This window comes from Mus caroli, unplaced genomic scaffold (assembly GCF_978045245.1).
Source record: "Mus caroli unplaced genomic scaffold, Mus_caroli_1 scaffold_2, whole genome shotgun sequence".
Taxonomy (NCBI): domain Eukaryota; kingdom Metazoa; phylum Chordata; class Mammalia; order Rodentia; family Muridae; genus Mus; species Mus caroli.
In genome coordinates, this window is record NW_028227257.1 from 92,768,342 (window position 1) to 92,790,368 (window position 22,027).

At 36.8% G+C, this 22,027-nt stretch overlaps 1 pseudogene; it reads left to right on the forward strand.

Moving 5' to 3' along the window:
- Positions 1-240: 240 nt before the first annotated feature.
- LOC147005875 (olfactory receptor 5W2-like) lies at positions 241-7,718 on the forward strand (annotated as a pseudogene).
- Positions 7,719-22,027: the final 14,309 nt, after the last annotated feature.

Here is a 22,027-nt window from a genome sequence, read left to right on the forward strand (position 1 = left end):
AAGGACAGAGACTTTAGCAACCTCTGTGAAGGAAAAGTGTTTTAGGCAAGATCATTCTAGAGTAACTGAGCTGATTAAATATAGCACACACACACACACACACACACACACACACACACACACACACACACTGGCTAGTCTATCAGTGGCTATCTGCGTGTTGCAACTGAACTAATAGAATATATAATATACTAATACACATGCACACACACACGGGCTGGCTAGTCTAACAGTGGTTGCATGCCACAGAGGCTAAAAACATCTCAGAGTTCTCCTAATCTGGGACTAAAGTCCTGGAAGCTTCCTGGAGAGCTGCTGGTACTCAGTCCATATTGGAAAGGTAGAAGCTGGAGTCTGAAGCCTCAGAGGATGGTGATGGCAGCAGAGGCAGCACAGTCAACAGAACAGATGCATATACCAGCTAGAATGGAAGGCAGTCAGGCAAGCTAGACCCCACTCCGGGCTTTCTATAGGTGGGCCACCCCTTAGAAAGTTCTATCCTCCCTAGGGAAGAGTCTTCTCAGTTAACTCTTCCTGGAAAAGACAGACCTTCCCTGAGGTGTGTCCCCTCTTTGTTGATCCCAGAACCCATAAAGCTGACAAGATAAACCATCACAAGTGTAGAATTAAAGATGGTTACTTTTCTACTGTGAATTCAAAAAAAAATTAATCTTACTAACAAAAACCAACACCACTTACAATCATCAGAACCCAGTACTCCATTTTCAGCCAGTCCAGGGCACCCCAACACACCTGAAAACATAGACCTGGATTTAAAGGCATATATCATGATGATGGTAGAAGACATCAAGAAGGTCTTTAATAACTCACATAAAGAAATACAGGAGAACACTGCTAAAGAGTTGCAAGTCCTTATAGAAAAACAGGAAAACACAACCAAACTGGTAGAAGTCCTTAAAGAAAAACAGGAAAACACATCCAAACAGATGATAGAAATGAACAAAACCATACTAGATCTAAAAAGGGAAGTAGACACAATAAAGAAAACCCCAAGTGAGGCAATGCTAGAGAAAGAAACCCTAGGAAAGAAATCTGGAAACATAGATGCAAGCATCAGCAACAGAATACAAGAGATGGAAGAAAGAATCTCAGGTGTAGAAGATTCCATAGAGAACATCGGCAAAACAATCAAAGAAAATATGAAATGCAAAAAAGATTCTAAATCAAAACATCCAGAAAATCCAGGACACAATGAGAAGACCAAACCTACTGATAATAGGAGTAGATGAGAATGAAAATTTTCAACTCAAAGGGCCAGCAAATATCTACAACAAAATTATAGAAGAAAACTTCCCAAACCTAAAGAAAGAGATGTCCATGAACATACAAGAAGCCTAAAGAACTCCAAATAGACTGGACCAGAAAAGAAATTCCTCCCTACACATTATAATCAGAACAGCAAATGCCCTAAATAAAGATAGAATATTAAAAGCAGTAAGGGAAAAGGGTCAAGTAATATATAAAGGCAGGCCTACCAAAATTACACCAGATTTTTCATCAGAGACTATGAAAGCTAGAAGATCCTGGACAGATGTTACACAGACACTAAGAGAACAAAAATGCCAGCCCAGGCTACTATACCCAACCAAACTTTCAATTACTGTAGATGGAGAAAACAAAGTATTACAGGACAGAAACAAATTCACACATTATCTTTACACAATTCCAGTCCTTCAAAGGATAATAACAGAAAAAAAAAGAAAAAATACAAGGACAGAAGCCACGTCCTAGAAAAAAAGAAGAAAGTAATCCTTCAACTATCCTAAAAGAATACAGCCACAAGAACAGAATGCCAAATTTAACAACAAAAATAAGAGGAAGCAACAATTACGTTTCTTTAATATCGCTTAATATCAATGTATTCAACCCCCCAATAAAAAGACATAGACTAACAGACTGGCTACGCAATCAAGACCCAACATTTTTCTGCTTACAGGAAACCCATCTCAGAGAAAAAGACAGACACTACCTCAGAATGAAAGGCTAGAAAACAATTTTCTAAGCAAATGGTCTGAAGAAACAAGCTGGAATAGCCATTCAAATATCTAATAAAATCGACTTCCAATCCAAAGTCATCAAAAAAGACAAGGAGGGACATTTCATTCTCATCAAATGTAAAATCTTCCAAGAGGAACTCTCAATTCTGAATATCTATGCTCCAAATACAAGGGCAGCCACATTCATTAAAGAAACTTTAGTAAAGCTCAAAGCAAACATTGCAACTCACACAATAATAGTGGGAGACTTCAACACAACATTTTCACCAATGGACAGATCATCGAAACAAAAACTAAACAAAAACAAAAACAAGGACACAGTGAAACTAACAGAAGTTATTAAACAAATAGATCTAACAGATATCTACAGAACATTTTATCCTAAAACAAAATGGCATACCTTCCTCTCAGCACCTCATGGTACCTTCTCCAAAATTGACCACATGATTGGTCACAAAACAAGCCTCAACAGATACAAAAATATTGAAATTGTCCCATGCATCCTATCAGATCATTTTGGACTAAGGCTGATCTTCAATAACAAAATAAATAATAGAAAACCAACACACACTTTGAAACTGAACAACACTCTTGGTCAAGGAAGGAATAAAGATAAAAATTAAGGACTTTTTAGAGTTAAATGAAAATGAAGCCACAGCATACCCAAACTTATGGAACACAATGAAAGCATTTCTAAGAGGAAAACTCATAGCTCTCAGTGCCTCCAAAAAGAAACTAGAGAGAGAACACATTAGCAGCTTGACAACACACCTAAAACCTCTAGAACAAAAGGAAACAAATTCACCCAAGAGGAGTGGACTGCACGAAATAATCAAACTCAGGGGCGAAATCAACCAAGTGAAACAAGAAGAACTATTCAAAGAATCAATCAAATGAGGAGCTGGTTCTTCGAGAAAATCAACAAGATAGATAAACCCTTAGCCATACTCACTAGAAGGCACAGGGGAAAGCATCCTAATTAACAAAATCAGAAATGAAAAGTGAGACATAAAAACATATCCTGAAGAAATCCAAAACACCATCAGATCATTCTACAAAAGGCTATACTCAACAAAACTGGAGAACTTGGATGAAATGGACATGTTTCTAGACAGATACCAGGTACCAAAGTTAAATTAAGATCAGGTTAATGATCTAAGCAGTCCTGTATCCCCTAAAGAAATAGAAGCAGTCTTTAATAGGCTCCCAACCAAAAAATGTCCAGGACCAGATGGTTTTAGTGCAGAGTTCTATCAGAACTTCATAGAAGATCTAATCCTAGTTCTTCACAAACTATTCCACAAAATAGAAGCAGAAGGTACTCTGCCCAACTCATTCTATGAAGCCACAATTACTCTGATAAGTAAACCACAAAAAGACCCAACAAAGATAGAGAACTTCTGACCAATTTCCCTTATGAATATCGATGCAAAAATCCTAAATAAAGTTCTCGCTAACCGAATCCAAGAACACATCAAAACAATCATCCATCCTGACCAAGTAGGTTTCATCCCAGGGATGCAAGGATGGTTCAATATATGGAAATCCATCAATGTAATCCAGTATATAAACAAACTCAAAGACAAAAACCACATGATCATCTCGTTAGATGCTGAGAAAGCATTTGACCAAATCTAACACCCATTCATGATAAAAGTCTTGGAAAGATCAGGAATTCAAGGTCCATACCTAACCATGATAAAAGCAATCTACAGCAAACCAGTGGCCAACATCAAAGTAAATGTTAAGAAGCTGGAAGAAATCCCACTAAAATCAGGGACTAAACAAGGTTGTCCACTCTCTCCCTACCTATGCAACATTGTACTTGAAATCCTAGCCAGAGCAATTAGACAACAAAAGGAGTCCAAGGAGATAAAAATTGGAAAAGAAGAAGTCAAAATATCACTCTTTGCAGATGATATGATAGTATATATAAGTGACCCTAAAAATTCCACCAGAGAACTCCTAAGCCTGATAAACAGCTTCAATGAAGTAGCTGGATATAAAATTAACTAAAACAAGTCAATGGCCTTTCTGTACACAAAGGATAAACAGGCTGAGAAAGCAATTAGGGAAACAACATCCTTCTCAATAGTCACAAATAATATAAAATACCTTAGCATGACTCTAACTAAGGAAGTTAAAGATCTGTTTGATAAGAATTTCAAATCTCTGAAGAAAGAAATTAAAGAAGATCTCAGAAGATGGAAAGATCTCCCATGCTCATGGATTAGCAGGATCTATATAGTAAAATGGCTATCTTGCCAAAAGCAATCAACAGATTCAATGCAATCCCCATCAAAATTCCAACTCAATTCTTCAACGAATTAGACAGGGCAATCGGTAGATTCATCTGGAATAACAAAAAACCTAGGATAGCAAAAACTCTTCTCAAGGATAAAAGAACCTCTGGTGGAATCACCATGCCTGAGATAAGCTGTACTACAGAGCAATTGTGATAAAAACTGCATGGTGGTATAGTGACAGACAAGTAGACCAATGGAATAGAATTTAAGACCCAGAGATAAACCCACACACCTGTGGTCACTTGATCTTCGACAAGGGAGCTAAAACCATCCAGTGGAAAAAAGACAGCATTTTCAACAAATGGTGCTCTCACAACTGGTGGTTATCATGTAGAAGAATGCTAATTGATCCATTTCTATCTCCTTGTACTAAGGTCAAATCTAAGTGGAATATGGAACTCCACATAAAACCAGAGACACTGAAACTTATAGAGGAGAAAGTAGGGAAAAGCCTCAAAGATATGGGTACAGGGGAAAAATTCCTGAATAGAACAGCAATGGGTTGTGCTGTAAGATCGAGAATAGACAAATGGGACCTCATAAAATTGCCAAGCTTCTGCAAGGCAAATGACACTGTCAGTAAGTCAAAAAGGCCACCAACAGATTGGGAAAGGATGTTTACCTATCCTAAATCACATAGGGGACTAATATCAAATATATATAAAGAGCCCAAGAAGGTGGACTCCAGAAAATCAAATAACCCCATTAAAAAATGGGGCTCAGAGCTAATTGAAGAATTCTCACCTGAGGAATACAAAATGACTGAGAACCACCTGAAAACATGTTCAACATCCTTAATCATCAGGGAAATGCAAATCAAACAACCTTGAGATTCCACCTCACACCAGTCAGAATGGCTAAGATCAAAATTTCAGGTGACAGCAGATGCTGGCGAGGATGTGGAGAAAAAGGAACACTCTTCCTTTGTTGGTGAGATTGCAAACTTGTACAACCACTCTGGATATCAGTCTGGCAGTTCCTCTTAAAATTGGACATAGTACTACTGGAGGATCCCGCAACACCTCTCCTGGGCATATATCCAGAAAATGTTCCACTGGTAAGAAGGACACATGCTCCACTATATTCATAGCAGCCTTATTTATAATAGCCAGAAACTGGAAAGAACCCAGATGCCCCTCAACAGAGGAGTGGACACAGAAAATGTGGTACATTTACACAATGGAGTACTACTCAGCTGTTAAAAAGAATGAATTTATGAAATATCCTAGGCAAATGGATGGATCTGGAGGTTATCATCCTGAGTGAGGTAACCCAATCACAAAAGAACTCACACAATATGTACTCACTGATAAGTGGCTATTAGTCCAGAAATTTAGAATACCCACGATACAATTTGCAAAACACAAGAAAATCAAGAAGAAGGAAGACCAACATGTAGGATACTTAATTCTTCCTTCGAATAGGGAACAAAATACACATGAAAGGAGATACAGAGACAAAGAGGCCAATTGTTTGTGCAAACTTTATCTGCCTCAGTACAGTGTATGTATGTATATATATATATATATATATATATATATATATATATACATACATACACACACACATATACACACACACATATTGCCTCTTCCAGGTCAACCCCATTTAACAATGTTTCCCCCCATACCTCCCTTCTTCTCTGAGTCTGTTGGAATTCCATTCTGTGAAGCAAGAAGTTTTATCTCCCAGTAAGGCTGCCCAAACCAGTCAGCCCAGGTCGAACATATCTACAATACATGCAACAGCTTTTGAGATTGCCCCACTCCACTTCTTTGGGGCTCACATGAAGACCAAGCTGCTAATCTGTTACATATGTTCAGGGAGACCTATGTCCAACACATGTATGTTCTTTGGTTGATAGTTAAGCCTCTGAGAGCCCTCAAGATTCTAGTTTCAATACTTGTGTTGGTCTTCCTGAGGAGTTCTTATCCCCTTAGAGGTTACAATCATTTCTCTATTCTTCAATAAGTGTCCCCAAATTCCATCCACTGTTTGGCCATGTTTGTATGCCTTTGTCTGAGTCATTTGGTAGGTTGAGAGAACAGTAATGCCAGACTCCTATATGCAAGCATAACAGAGTATCATTAATAGTGTCAGGGATTGGTTCTTGCCCATGGAATGGATCTCAAGTTGTGAAGGTTATTGCTTGGCCATTTTGTAGGTCTCTGCTCCATCCCAAATCCCGCTTTTCTTGAAAAGAAGACAAGTTTTGGGTCACAAGTTTTGTGGGTTATTTGGTGAACCTGTTTGCTCCACTGGAGTTCATGTCTGGCCACAGGAAGCAGCCTCCCCAGTCTCCATATTCCCAATGCTGAGTCACAGCTAAGGACATACCCATTGATTCTTGGATGCCTCCCCTATTCCATGTCTCTGTATCATCATGGAGACTCACCTGTGGGTTGCATATTTCCACACCTACTTGTGGCCACCTCAGCAAACCCCTGCCTCTCCAAACTACCAACCCTGACACCACCCACTCCTCTCATGATACCCTCTCTCACCCAATTCCCCCCACCATCTTCCCTCTATTACCATCCTATTCCTCCTTCCAATTGATACTCAAGCACCCTCACTTGTACCCTTCTGTCTGTCCAGTTTCCTTGGGTCGATAGAGTGTAGTGGTGGACTTTCACCTCCAAATACCCACATTCTTTTTGCTTAGCCACCTTGCTTTCTGTGACCTCGTGTATTCCACAGTAATTGAACCCAAGATGCTAGTAGATTTTTTTTCTGAAGAGAAATAAATTCCCACAGTTGGCTGTGCACTGTAGTTCTTCACCCTTTGTGCCTTTGCAGATTCTGAGTATGTATTGGTGGTAGTGATGGCCTATGATAGGTAGCAGCCCATCAACAACCCCGTTCTCAACACAGTGAACATGTCCAGCAGGCTGTGCTTCCTCTTCATGGCTGGGGTTTACCAGGTGGGAAAAGCAGACACATTGATACATACAACTCTAGCCTCTGATTATGTTTCTGTGACATCAACCACTTTATTTTTTGTGATGTTCCTCCTCTTCCATTAATATCTTGCTCAGGTACAGAACCAATGACTCAACAATATTCAGAATTTTTTTATTTATTGAATTAAATACCATTTCTGGACTTTTGTCTCTTAATGTTACATCATATCATCAATCTTGAATGTTTGCTCTGCAAAAAGGGGGAGGTTCAAAGCTTTCTCTACCTGTGCCTACCAACCTAATGCAGTCACAAATTTTCAGCAAATTCTGGCCAAATTCTTCCTACTCTCTAGATCAAGGTAAAATGACCTCAGTGTTCTACACCCTGGATTTTTAAAGTTTTCCCTTCTGTTTACAGCCTGAAGAATAAGGATGTAAAACAGGCTCTGGAAATGTTGAAGAATAGAAGACGACTTCACACCAGTTTATGATATAAGTGTATAGGATTGCTTTAATTCATCCTGTATCACAGATAAAAGACATTTCATCATATACTAATTAATAAAAACATATTATTGATTCTAGCATCTAATTTTAAAAATATAGTGTTCCCATATATGCTTATTTTTGTGCATACAATATATTACATTCTCGCGTTTAAGAAAATTTCCTAACAATTTCCACTGTGGCCAAGTTGTGTGTATTCATCCTTTCAGTAAACATATAACTCAATATGATGTAGTGTATTATTCATTGCCTTTGCAAGAGTTAGATTTTTTTAAGCTAACTAAGTAGCTTAATTTTCATTGAGTACTATATGTATATGTAAAATTACTATATATTTTCATAATACATATAAACTTCAGAGAAAAAAATGTACATAAATCTGTTGACTCAGCTCCAGAGGAGTCTCTCTAATTAAGTTTTAGGATATAATCTTTCTAGAAGGTACATACTCTGTCTCAGTTCAGGAAAAAAAAAAAGAAAATATGATTGTATGGGAGATGACATGGTCTTCATCTTGAGTCTGACAAGTTGTGATCTGATGTATGTACATTTATGTTTGGAAGATCAACCATGTTTAATTAACACAAGTACCAGTCATAGAAATGTATAACTGGGTGTTAGAAGTGTATTCCATCATTTTCTTAATTGGCTTCTTATTTATTCATTTTCCTCCCTCAGCCCCAAGCATCCATTAATTTGCAACTATTTCTTAAATTACTATTTGAAATGAGAACATGTAAAAACTTGCTCAAACACTGAATGACCCTAAATTGTTAAAATGTCAGTATCATGGCTAGAAAACAACATAAGGTATCAAATATCAAAATAAAATTCCATATAATATAAAATTTACGAATGCTCATCAACCATTGTTAAGACAATCCTACCTAAGAGTGTGGCATATTCTATGAACATAAATATATGCTTTGGGGTTTGAAGAAAGTATATTAAATAGTTGTAGATCCAAACCTAGAATATTTCTTAATAATTATGTTCCTGAGAGATGAGCACCTTGCCTTTCACTTTGTCTTTGGTAAATGATTATCTTGTGACTTCTCAAAGGTTGAAATTTATTGTTCATAAACAGTGATATCATGTGCACATTAATTCTATTTTAGTATCTACAACATGTAAACATAAGATAAGAAAAATTAAATTCCACCAATGTCTCAAAATACTGTGAATAGATTCGTTATTATTATGATGAGCAACTTAGCTGAAGTTTAATATTTGTTTCTTGAATTTATTTAAAGGACAGTATGACTCGAACTGAAGTTTCAGCAGATTGCTCTTTAGTCTGAAGGTTGCACAGAACTGTGGCTCATAACCTCAGAGATACTGTGACATTGAAAGAGATTATATAGTTTAAACTTTTTTTTTTAAAGATTTATTTATTATATATAAGCACACTGTAGCTGTCTTCAGACACTCCAGAAGAGGGCGCCAGATCTCGTTGTGGATGGTTGTGAGCCACCATGTGGTTGCTGGGACTTGAACTCTGGACCTTCGGAAGAGCAGTCGGGTGCTCTTACCCACTGAGTCATCTCACCAGCCCCAGTTTAAACTTTCATATCACCTTTTTCCTCATTCTTTTTCAATGATACTCTTCTTTTTAATGTTGACCTTAGATAAGTAATATTGAGTTAGATATTTGAAACTGAGCAGTCTATATGCTTGCAATTGAAATCTAAACAGTACATGTAACACTGAAAAAATGGTTAGCCACTAAATATTATTTTAGGAAAGGTGACTCCTGATCACTCTGACATGTACTAGACAAGTTGTTTCTGTTTTAAAAAAAAGAAACTAAATACATTATTATTTTTTTTAGTTTATTACTGTTATTTCTAAGGTAGTGCTTACCTTAACATTGAATTCTCTTATTGCAGATACTGAATATTGATACACATTTTGCCAACAAAATGTAAAGAATAAAATATAGAAAGCCATTGAAAATTTTCATTAAAGAAATAACTCACTTTATCAAGATTATCTTTCTTATTTTAGTCTAACATAATTTTTCTTCAAGCAATACAAGGGTCAGTTTATTTGTCCAAATACACTTGAGATTAGAGATGGTTTAAATGTAAAATGGCTTATATTCAGGCTTTTGTTTGTTTGTTTAAGAAAGTGCCCACTTTTGTTACTTTCAGTGAAAGTAAAAACAAAAATAGAAAACATGTTGACATACAGAAATCTGTATTCTTCCTTATGGTTTGAACCTACACAGGGGAGTAGAAACTGGGCTCTTGCTCTCTACCCACATTGCCCACACCCAAAGGCACCTTGATCTCCAGGAGTTCTGAGACAACCAGGATCACATGACCACAGTCTCACAGGAGGGACAAACCCAGTCACAGATAGCAAGGACACTTAACACCAGAGATAACCAGATGGCAAAAGGCAAGCACAAGAACATAAGCAACAGAAGACAATGATACTTGCCAAAGTCAGAACCAAGTTCTCCCACCACAGCAAGCCCTGGAGACCCCAACACACCTGAAAAGCAAGATTCATATCTAAAATCCCATCTCATGAAGAAGATAGAGGACTTTAAGAAGGACACAAATAACTCCCTTGAAGAACACGGGTTAAAAAAAAGAAGAAGCTCTTAAAGAAGTAACACATAAATCTGTTAAAGAAATGCAGGAAAAGACAAACAGGTAAAGGAATTGAAAAAAAATTAACCAAGTTCTAAAAAGGGAAATAAAAACATTAAAGAAAATACAAAGGGAGACCATTTTGTTGATGGAAAACCTAGGAAAGAGAACAGTAGTCATACATGCAAACCAACAGAATGCAAGAGATAGAAGAGAAAAGATACCATAGAAGATATTGACATAACAGTGAAAGAAAATACAGACTGAAAAGCTTCTAACTCAAACCATTCAAGATACCCAGAATACAATGAAAAGGCCAAATTTAAGAATAATACATATAGAAGCGTGCAGAGATTCTCAACTCAAGGGGCCAGTAAACATTGTCAACAAAATTATAGAAGAAAACTTTACTAACCTAAAAAAACAGAGATGCCCATAAACAAGAAGCTTACAGAACACCAAATAAATTAGACAAAAAGAGAAATTCCTTCCATCACATCAAAGATATTCCATGGCAAAACCAAATTTAAACAATATCTTTACACTAATTCAGACATACAGAGGATAGTAGATGGAAAATTCCAAGACAAAAAAGGAAACTACACTGAAAAAAAAAGAAAAAAAAAAGAAAGAAAGAAATTAATATCACAACAAACCCAAAGGAAGTGAACCATGCAAACATAATTCTACCTCTAAGAACAAAAATAACACAAAGCAAAAATCATTGTTCCTTAAATCTCTCACCATCTGTGAATTCAATTCCCCACCAAAAAGACACAGTCTAATAAACAGGACCCAGCATGTTGCAGCATAGAGGAACCACGCCTCAGTGACAAAGTCAGACACTACTTCAAAGTAAAGATTTCAAAAATATTTTTCTAAGCAAATGTTCCCAAGAAACAAACTTGAGTAATATTCTAATATCCAACACTAAAGGCTTTCAATCAAAAGTTATCAAAAAAGATGGGGAAGGACACTACATACTTATCAAAAGAAAGATCCACAAAAACAAACTCTCAATTCTGGACATCTATACCCCAAATGCAAGGGAACCCACATTTGTAAAAAGAAGTGTTACTAAATCTCAAAGCAAACATTGAGCCTCTCACAATAATAGTGCGAGCTTCAAAACTTTACTCTCACCAATAGGCAGATCATGGAAACAGAAACTAAAGAAAGGCACAGTGAAACTAAGAAAAGTTATGAACCAAATGAATTTAACAGGTATCTACAGAACATTTCATCCTAAAACAAAATAATATACCTTCTTCTCAGCACCTCATGATACCTTCTCCAAAACTCAGACACAAAACAAGTCTCAACAGATACAAGAACATTGAGTTATTCCCATCCATCCTATCAGATCTACATGAACTAAGTCTGGTTTTCAATAACAACAACAACAAAAACAAAAACAAGCCGCCATATACCTAGAAGATGAACAACTCTCTCCTCAATGATATCTTAGACAGGGAAGAAATAAAGAAAGAAATTAAAGACTTTTTAGAATTTAACAATGAAGGCACAACATACCAAAACTTATTTGACACAAAGAAAGCAGTACTAAGAGGAAACCTCATAGCTCTGAGTGCCTCCATAAACAAATTGGAGAGAGCATAGTCTAGCAGCTTAACAGTATATCTGGATGTTACAGAATAAAAGGAAGCAAATATACTCAAAAGTAGTAGATGGCAGGAAATAATCGAACATTTGTACTCTTGTAGTTTAAGTTCAAGCTTTACCTTAAAGAATCCAGTGATACGGGGCTGGTGAGATGGCTCAGTGGGTAAGCGCACCCGACTGCTCTTCCGAAGGTCCAGAGTTCAAATCCCAGCAACCACATGGTGGCTCACAACCATCTGTAACAAGATCTGACTCCCTCTTCTGGAGTGTCTGAAGACAGCTACAGTGTACTTACATATAATAAATAAATAAATCTTAAAAAAAAAAAAAAGAATCCAGTGATACATATTTTGGGACTTTCAACTGAAACTTGGCCACAATCACTTAAAAATTGCTCTTTTGTGATAATTATTAGAGCAGCATATTAGTTATGTGATGTTTTAAGTTCATTTTCCTATCATTTTTATTATATCTATCCAAGTCATTTTTTTCTGACTTAGAAAGTGATATATTTGGCTGAGATGGCTCAATGGGTAAGAGCACTGACTGTTCTTCCAAAAGTCCTGAGTTCAATTCCCAGCAACCATATGGTAGCTCACAACCACCTGTAATTCGATCTGATGCCCTCAAAAGTACAGTTTACTTCTATATAATAATAAATCTTTGGAGCAAGCAGGGACTGAGCAAGCATAGTTGATCAGAGCGAGTAGGGCCTACCAGAGAGAGCAGGGTGGGCCAGAGTGAGCAGATGTCCTGAAGTCCAATTCCCAACAAACACATGAAGGCCCATGACCATCTGTACAGCTACAGTGTACTCACATACATAAAATAAATGAATAAATCTTTAAAAAGAAAGTGATATTTTTTACAATGAATTTCTATAAAGAAAAAAATCTAGTGATACATTTTTTATTCAAGGTTCTCTGTCTTCCAGTACACACCTTTACTTGTAATCCTGGACCTGCATTCCATTCCCTGGACTACAACTTATCCTGCATCTCAGAAATCCTTCTGACACCCAAGACAAGCAGGTGAGATGCCCATGCCCGAATCCCCTGCCTCCTGGAGCTAAAGCAAACCCAAGAGGTTTGATATTGCACCAATGCAAAGCCAGAACATCCTGGATAGATATATTTCTGACCCTAACAGACAACAGATGGGGGCTGGAGAGATGGCTCAGCAGGTAAGAGCAGTGACTGCTCTTCCAAAGGTCCTGAGTTCAATTCCCAGCAACCACATGGTGGCTCACAACAATCTGTAAAGATATCTGACGCCCTCTTCTGGAGTGTCTGAAGACAGCTACAGTATACTCAAATATAATAAATAAATAAATCTTCAAAAAAAAGAGTGACAACAGATGTCAGTTCAAACTATTATACCGAACAAAATTCTCAATCATCACCATAGATTGAGATACCAAGATATCCCATGACAAAACTATATTAAAACAATATCTTTTTACCAACCCAACCCAACAAAGGACACTATAAGGAAAACTTCAACCCAATTAGGCTAACTACACTCAAGAAAATACTTCAAATAAATAATTGCACACTATTAAAGATAAAAGAAGAGAATCACACAAGCACACATGCATGTACACACAAAGACACAGACAAAGACACACACACTCATACATTTACTATGTACTGAGAGACTCACATATGCATGTAAACAAGAATTAAATTGTGTATTTTTTCCCTGACACTGAGGTGCCAAAAGCAATTCTGCTACCTGCTAGTTTATATCAGTCTCCTGGGTCCATTGTCCTTTGTCTTCTTTCTCTTTATTGCTCCTGCTCATGAATCTTTCTTTCATATACTCATTATTTCCAAGGATCCTTTCTCTTTCTCCTATTATCCTAACTCCTATTACTGCCTCTGCTCATTGACCATTGGCTTTTTATTGAAAGATAATACTCATAAGAGACTCTCTCTCTCTCTCTTTTCGTCTTTCTTCACACACACACATACACACACACACACACACACACACACACACACACACACACACCACACACAGCCTAACTCTATGAACATCGAAATAATAGGAACAAAAAATCATCGGTTATTAACATCTCTTATTTTCAGTGGATTCGTTCCCTTGGGGAAAAAAGACATAAACTACCAGAGTAGTTATGTAAACAGGATCTGCTTCATACAAGAAACACACCTCAGGCTGGTTGTGGTGGGTGGTGGTGCATGCCTTTAATCCCAGCACTTGAGAGGCAGAGGCAGGCAGATTTCGGGGTTCAAGGCCAGCCTGGTCTAGAAAGTGAGTTTCGGGACAGCCTGGGCTATACAGAGAAATCTTATCTCAAAAATCAAAAAAAGAAAGAGGAGAGAGAGAGAGAGAGAGAGAGAGAGAGAGAGAGAGAGAGAGAGAGAGAGAGAGAAAAGAGAAAGAAACACACCTCAGCAACAATGATAGATACCTTAAAAAGTTCTACCTTAGAGTAAAGGGATGGAAAAAAGTTCTTCCAAGCAAATGAGCCGAAGAAATAAGTTGGAGTAGCCATTCTAATATCTAATAAAGTAAACATTCAACCAAAAGCAATCAAAAGATATGGGAAAAGACACTAGGTACTCACCAAGAAAAAAAAATACACCAAGATGACATGCCAATTGTGAACATCTATGTCCCAAATGGAAATGCATTCACATTCATAAAATAAACATTAATAAAGCTTAAATCACATATTTAATAATACACATTATTAGTGGGAAACATCAACACTCCACTGTCACCAATAGACAGGTAATCAACTAAATGGAGAAATAATGAAACTAACAGAAGCTGTGAATCAAATGGACCTAGTAAATATTTGAAGAATACTTCATTCAAACAGAAAATAATATTCTTTCTTCTCAGCACTGCATGGAAGCTTACCAAAACTGACCATTTACTAGTTCATAAAGCACTCCTGGACAGATATAAGAAGTCTGAAATAACCTCTTTCATCTTCTCATATTACCATGGATTTAAAGTGGACTTTAACAGCAATAAAAGAAACAACAGAAAACCTACAAACTCATGGAAACTGAACAGCCCTCTACTTACTGACCACTGTGTCAAAGAAGAAATGAAGAAATAAATCAAAGACTTTCTAGAATTCAATGAAAATGAAGGCACAACATTCCTAAACTTATGGGACACTATGAAGGCAGTGCTAGAAGGAAAGTTCATAGCACTTCATACAAAATCAGAGTTTTTATATTAATGAATTAAAATTACTCCTGAAATCTCTAGAGCAAAAAAGAAGCAAACATGCCCAAGAAGAATAGATGGCAGGAAATAAACAAACTCAAAACTGAAATCAACCAATTAGAAAAAAAAAATCACTAAAATAAAGAGCAGGTTCTTGGAGAAAATCAACAAGGTGGACAAACCTTTAGCCACACTAACTAAAAAGCACAGAGACAGTACCAAAATTAACAAAATTAGAAATGAAAAGGAGACATAACTACAGACGCTGAAGAAATCCAAACAATCATCATGTCTTACTTCAAAAGCCTGTACTTCAAAAAATTGAAAACAAAAAATCTAGGATATGAAATGTGTGATTGTCTTGATAGATTCCATTTACCAAACTTAAATTAAGATCAGGTATAAAAATTAACCTGTCCTATAACAAGTAAGGAAATAAAACTAGTCAGTAGAAATCTGTCAACAATAACAACAAAATCCATGCTAGATGATTTTAATGAAGAATCCTTTGAGATTTTCAAAGAAGAACAAATATAAATTTTTCTCAAACTATATAACAAAATAGAAACAGGAGCATTTCCAAACTCATCCTATGATAATACAGTCACTCTGATACCTATACTACATAAGAACTCAACAAAGAAAGAGAACAGCAACCAACAGATTGGAAAAAAGATCTTTACCAATCCTAAATCTGATAGGGGGCTAATATTATATATAAAGAAATCAAGTTGGACTTCAGATAACCAAAATACCCTATTAAAAATTGGGTACAGAGCTAAACAAAGAATTGTCAACTGAGGAATACTGAATGGCTGAGAAGCACCTAAAAAGTGTTGAATATCCTTACTCATTAGGGAAATGCAAATCAAAACAACCCTGAGATTCTACCTCATACATGTCAGAATGGCTAAAATCAAAAGTTCAGGTGACAGAAGATGCGTCAAGGATGTGGAGATAGAGGAACACTCCTCCATTGCTGGTGGGAGTGCAAGCTGGTACAACCACTCTGGAAATAAGTTTGGCTGTTCCTCGGAAAATTGGACATAATTCTACTGGAAGATCCACCAATACCACTTCTGGGTATATACCCAAAAGATGCTCCAACTTGTAATAAGGACACTATGTTCATAGCAGCCTTATTTATAAAAGCAAGAAGCTAGAAAGAGCCCAAATGTCCCTCAACAGAGGAATGAGTGCAGAAAATGTGGTACATTTTCGTAATGAAGTACTACTGAGCTATTAAACAAAAAAGAATTAATGAAATTCTTAGACAAATTTGTGGATCTGGAAGATATCATCCTAAGTGAGGTAACCCAATCACAAAAGAACACATATGATATGCACTCACTGATAAGTGAATATTAGCCCAGAAGCTCAGAATACCCAACATCCAATTTGCAAAACACATAAAACTCAAGAAGAAGGAAGAATAAGGGGACACATCAATTTGTCTTACAAGGGGGAACAAAATAACCAGGGAAGGAGTTACAGAGACAAAGTTCAGAGCAGAGACTAAAGGAATGAACATAACGAAACTGCCCCACCTGGAGATCCATACCATAAACAACCACCAAATTCAGACATTATTGCAGATGCTAACAAGTACATGCTGAGAGGAGCCTGATATAGCTCTTTCCTGAGAGACTCTGACAGTGCCTGACTAATACAGAAGTGGATGCCCACAGTCATCCATTAGATAGAGGACAGGGTCCCCATTAAAGGAGCTAAAGAAAGTATCCAAGGAGCTGAAGTGGTTTGCAGACCCCTAGGAAGAACAAGAGTATGAACTAACCAGTAACCCCAAAGCTCTCTGGGACTAGGGACTAAACTGTCAATCAAACAAAACTCCAAATACCATGTTTGGTATGTGCTCACTTATAAGTGGATATTAGTCAAAACATACTGGATACTCTGGTACACTCCACAGACCCAAAGATGTTAACTGAAAAGGAATGCCCAAGGGAAGATGCTTGAATCTCACTGGAAAGAGGGAATAAACAGTCATAAGAGGCAGATGGAGTGAGGGTACTCTGTGGGAGAGGGATATGAATGGGAATATGGGGGGGGGATCAGAATCAGGTGTGAGTAGAGATTGAGGAGTAGGCCAGATGGCAAGGAGACTGAATAGGAATCTACAGTTCCTGGGGATGGAGGGATTTAGGATGCATCTCTAGAATGTGGTAGAGACCTGGCATAGACCTCCCATATGTCTATGAGGATGCTTCTAAGACTCTGAGCAGTGGGGATATAGAACCTGAAGTGGCCAACTCCTGTAACTATGCAGTTCCCCCAGTGGAGAGATAAGAACACTAACACACCCACAAAACTTTCAATGCAAAATTTATCTGTTTATAAGAAATGGAACATTGCCTGAGGGAATGGCCATCCAGTTATTGCCTCAACTTGAGACTCTTTCCAACGGCAAGCTACAATCCCTGACACTCGCTGACCGGAGCCTAGCATTACCGCCTTTTGAGAGGTTCCATCCAGCAGCTGACTGAAACACATGCAGAGGCTCAACTCTAAAAATTGGACAGATGTCAGGGAGGATCAGGAAGATCTGAGAGAAGTGAGTTCCCTGGAAGGTATAAGAACTCTACAGGAAGACCAACAGAGTCAACTAACCTGGATCTTAGAGGCTCTCAGAGACTCAACCACCAAGCAAAGTGCAAAAACAAGCTGCACCTACTATCACACAAATATGTAGATGTGCAGTGGTACCTTCTTGTGGGTCCCCTAACAATTGGAGCAGGGGTTTTCCCTAAAGCTACTCCTTTCAATGAATCCCAGTTCCCTAACTGGGCTGTCTTGTCTGGCTTCAGGAGGAGAGTATGTGCCTAGCCCAGCAGAAGGTTTCATGTGCCAGGGTTATAGGATACATAGGGCATGCCTACACACTCTCAGATGAGAAGGCAAGTGGTAGGAAGGAGGAAGAATGTGAGGGACAAACTGTGAGTAGGGGGCCATGATTGGAATATAAGTGCATCACTAACTATATATTCAAAAAAGAACAATTAGGGGGGACTGGGCTAAAGCTCTCAGATAGAAGCCTTGCCTACTTTGTGCAAACCCTGAATTCAACTCCCAGCACTGAAAAAAAATAGTAATTTGGAAATGTAAAATTTATTCATTCATTTCAAACTAACAGTGTAAGAAACCACTTTGACACTAATAGTTTTAATTCCCCAGCACTTGGGAGGTAGAGGCAAGTGGATTTCTGAGTTCGAGGCTGGTCTGGTCTAGAGAATGAGTTCCCCTGTCTTGAAAAACCAATAAATAAATAAGTAAGTAAGTAAATAAATAAATAAATAAATAAATAAATAAATAAATAAATAAATAGTTTTACATAGTTTAGCATACAAGACACTTATCATTTTGTCATGCAGCCGGGGGGGGGGTCTGCAACACTATAGGTGGAACAACAATATGAACTAACCAGTACCCCCCCCCCAGAGCTCATGTCTCTATCTGCAGATGTATCAGAAGATGGCCTGGTAGGTCATCAGTGGAAAGAGAAGCCCATTGGTCATACACAATTTATATGCCTCAGTACAGGGGAATGCCAGGGCCAAAAGGTGGGAGTGGGTGGGTGGGGGCATGGGTGTGGGAGAGTGTGGGGGACTTTCGGAATAGCATTGGAAATGTAGGTGAAATAAATACCCAATAATAAAAAAGTATCTTATTAAAATAAAGAAATTTTTTTCACACACACACAAAATCAGATGGTGAAGGACACCAAATCAGTAAGAAATCTCACAGACAGAACATAGAGTTCATGACAAGAATATAAGTGAGAAAAGAAAATTACTTATAAAGTTCTAAAATTCATACAGAATTTGGCTTGAGAGATAGCTCAGTATTTTAAGGGTTTGGTGCACAAGAATGTTACATGGGTAAAATTCAAGAAAGCCAAGGGCCATGACACACAGCTATAAACCCAATAGTTAGGGAGACAGAGACAAGTAGTTATATGAATTTGTGTAATGTGTCATATGAAACCACTTGATGAGTTCCAGGCCAGTAAGATGTCCCATCTTGAAAACAAGGTGGAGGGCCTCAAGTGTCCACTGAGAAGCACTATCCAAGCAAGGCACATACCCAAACATGTACACATTCATATCATACAAAAATCATCTAATCTACAAACTGATGATGGATACAGAACACAGAAGCAGGACAGTAAGCTATGGGAAAGTGAGAAGTTTGATATGGAAGACCTTTTCAAATCCCGATTCTTTCCAGTCAGGGTCAGGGGTGCTTTCCTTTTTGATCATTTTAGGAAACCATAACTTCTACTGTACAGATGGTATCTTAAAACAAAAGAACTGTTCACGTTTGCTTCACTGACATTTGTCAAAAGTTATATATTAGTCATTGCATGTTGCAAAGATGTTTTATTTATATTTTTGCAGAACATTCTTACAATAAGAGGCAAATATACTTCATTTTGAAATTGCTTATATACTATAGTATATGCTGATTGCACTATAAAATTGTTTAACATCAAGCTAATTTAGTTTCTGCAGTTTAATTTTATATACAATGCTTAATTAATGAAACAGAAAGCAGCCTGAAATACTAAAAGCATGAAGGCAATATTGATAAGCAGCATAAGTCAAAGATTCACAGATAGTGTTTTGATTGGTTTCTATGTGAGTCCTCTCATTTGAGGTTGTGACATTGTGTACTTTCCTTATGTGGGCTTATGGTTTATAAGCTTGGCATGACATTAATGTTACTCTTTACATCAAAAGAAAAAAATCATTGTAAATACATGTGAGTTTTTCTATTTATATGAAAATATCAACTGGAACTCTAACACTTGAGAAAATCTATATAATATTTAGTTTCTGTAGTTTGCCCTGAGGGGATCTAAAGGCCTCTGCTTCAGTGTTTGTTGCCAGGCTTTTAACTGCATTGCCCCTCCCAGCCCCTGTACCCATCATTCCACTATCAGTTTCTGATTTGTGGGTCATGCTATTCAGTGTAATCATGCTGCTTTCATAATCTGTAACTACATTGTATCTCCTAATTCAATGTCCCTCACATTTCCCACTTTGCCACATATGACAAGACTCTTTTTTTTTTATTTTTTCATATTACACCTGAATAAGTTTTTCTCTATCCACTTAGTTGCTAAAGGACACTTAGATTCATGAAATACTCTGTCTGTTATGAATTATGCCAACATGACCACCACTGTTTGAGTATCTCACATGAATACTGGTTTGATATCTAACAAAATTAATGGAACAATTGATAAAATATTATATTCTTATTTTCAGAATTTGAGGAAATTACACATTTTATATAATAGCTACTCTAATTTACATTTCACAAATTCTCAAAAGTTCATTTATCCCCTAATCCTATCCATTACCTTTCATCTTCACTCATTTTCAAATTTACATCTTATGAATATTTGAATGATATTTGTATCATTCCTATGACAGTTAGAGAATAATTTTATGGCCTTGAATCTCTACTTCTCCTTTTCTAATTGTTCTAGGAACTCAGGTCACAAAGATTGCACAATAAATGTGTTTATCTGCTGAGTCTTCTTGTCAAAAACTGTGGTTCTTTCTTAAATTATTATATATTCATGTCTGTATGTTTGGGTTCATTTATGTACACTTGAATGTTACTAAAAAAGAGGCCAGAAGAAGCAAGACTGTCTGCAGCTAATTATAGGCAATTGTGAGCAACACTGCATAGGTGGTGGGACTTGAACTCCGGTATCTAGAATAGCAGTATATGTTTCTGATAGACTGTCTTTCCACAACAAAACCCTCCTTTTTCTGTCTTTCAGCTTTTTGATGGTAGTCATTAAAAGAGGAAAGAAATTGACACCACAATGTACTGTCACATGCTTTTCTTTAATGACTAAATGTAAGTGCATACCAGTGCTCTCTAACAGAAAAGAAAGAGCATATCAGCTTTCTTCCTTCCTTTCCTTCTCTCTCTCTCTCTCTCTCTCTCTCTCTCTCTTTGTGTGTGTGTATGTGTGTGTGTGTGTGTTTGTGTGTGATAATATTATTCAATTATCTGAAACTAAACTGGCCACAGAGAAGCTCCATCTTATATTGATTCTCACAATACTGGAGCTATAGTAACTTGTATTGTCTTGTCCATATTTTAACATAGTTGATGGGTTTCAAAACAGAGGTTATATGATTGAATCAAAAGCTTTCTTACCCACTAAACCATCTTATCATCTGACCTTTACAACTTTGTTTTATTATTTTATATACTTGTTTATAATATTCTATAGTGTGAACTTTGTTGAAAAACATGTCTTTTGAAATGTCAGAATGTTGGGTGCAACTGATAGAAGTTAAATGCAATAACTGAATGATCAGAAATCTTGTGCACTGAAAAAAATCAATTGGGAATACCAAAGCAGATTTATCGTAGTTAATATTATGGCTAAATGATATACAGATTAATAATAGGTAGAAATATTTCTTTCATATTTATGTTGTGACATATACAGGAGTTGCCACACATAACTTGGAGACATAGCATATTAACATTAACTATCCCATTAAATCATTTAGCAACTCACTCAACATCCATTGATATTAAAGTACTACTGTTAAATGTGATTAATGCTAAATAAAAAATAACAAAAATATTGGGATATTTATTGTTTAAATTCTTAAGATATCTATCTGTGCTTTTATGTCACAAGTTTCAAAAATTAGTAATATTTTCCTATAAAAACTGTGATCAAATTGTATTTTATTCATATCAATATACACTGTTCTTTCATTACATTTTATTGCATTCAGACATATTAGTATGTATAGATTGTTTCCAAAGAGAATATATTTCAGGCTATTATTCAAAGCAGCAGAGGC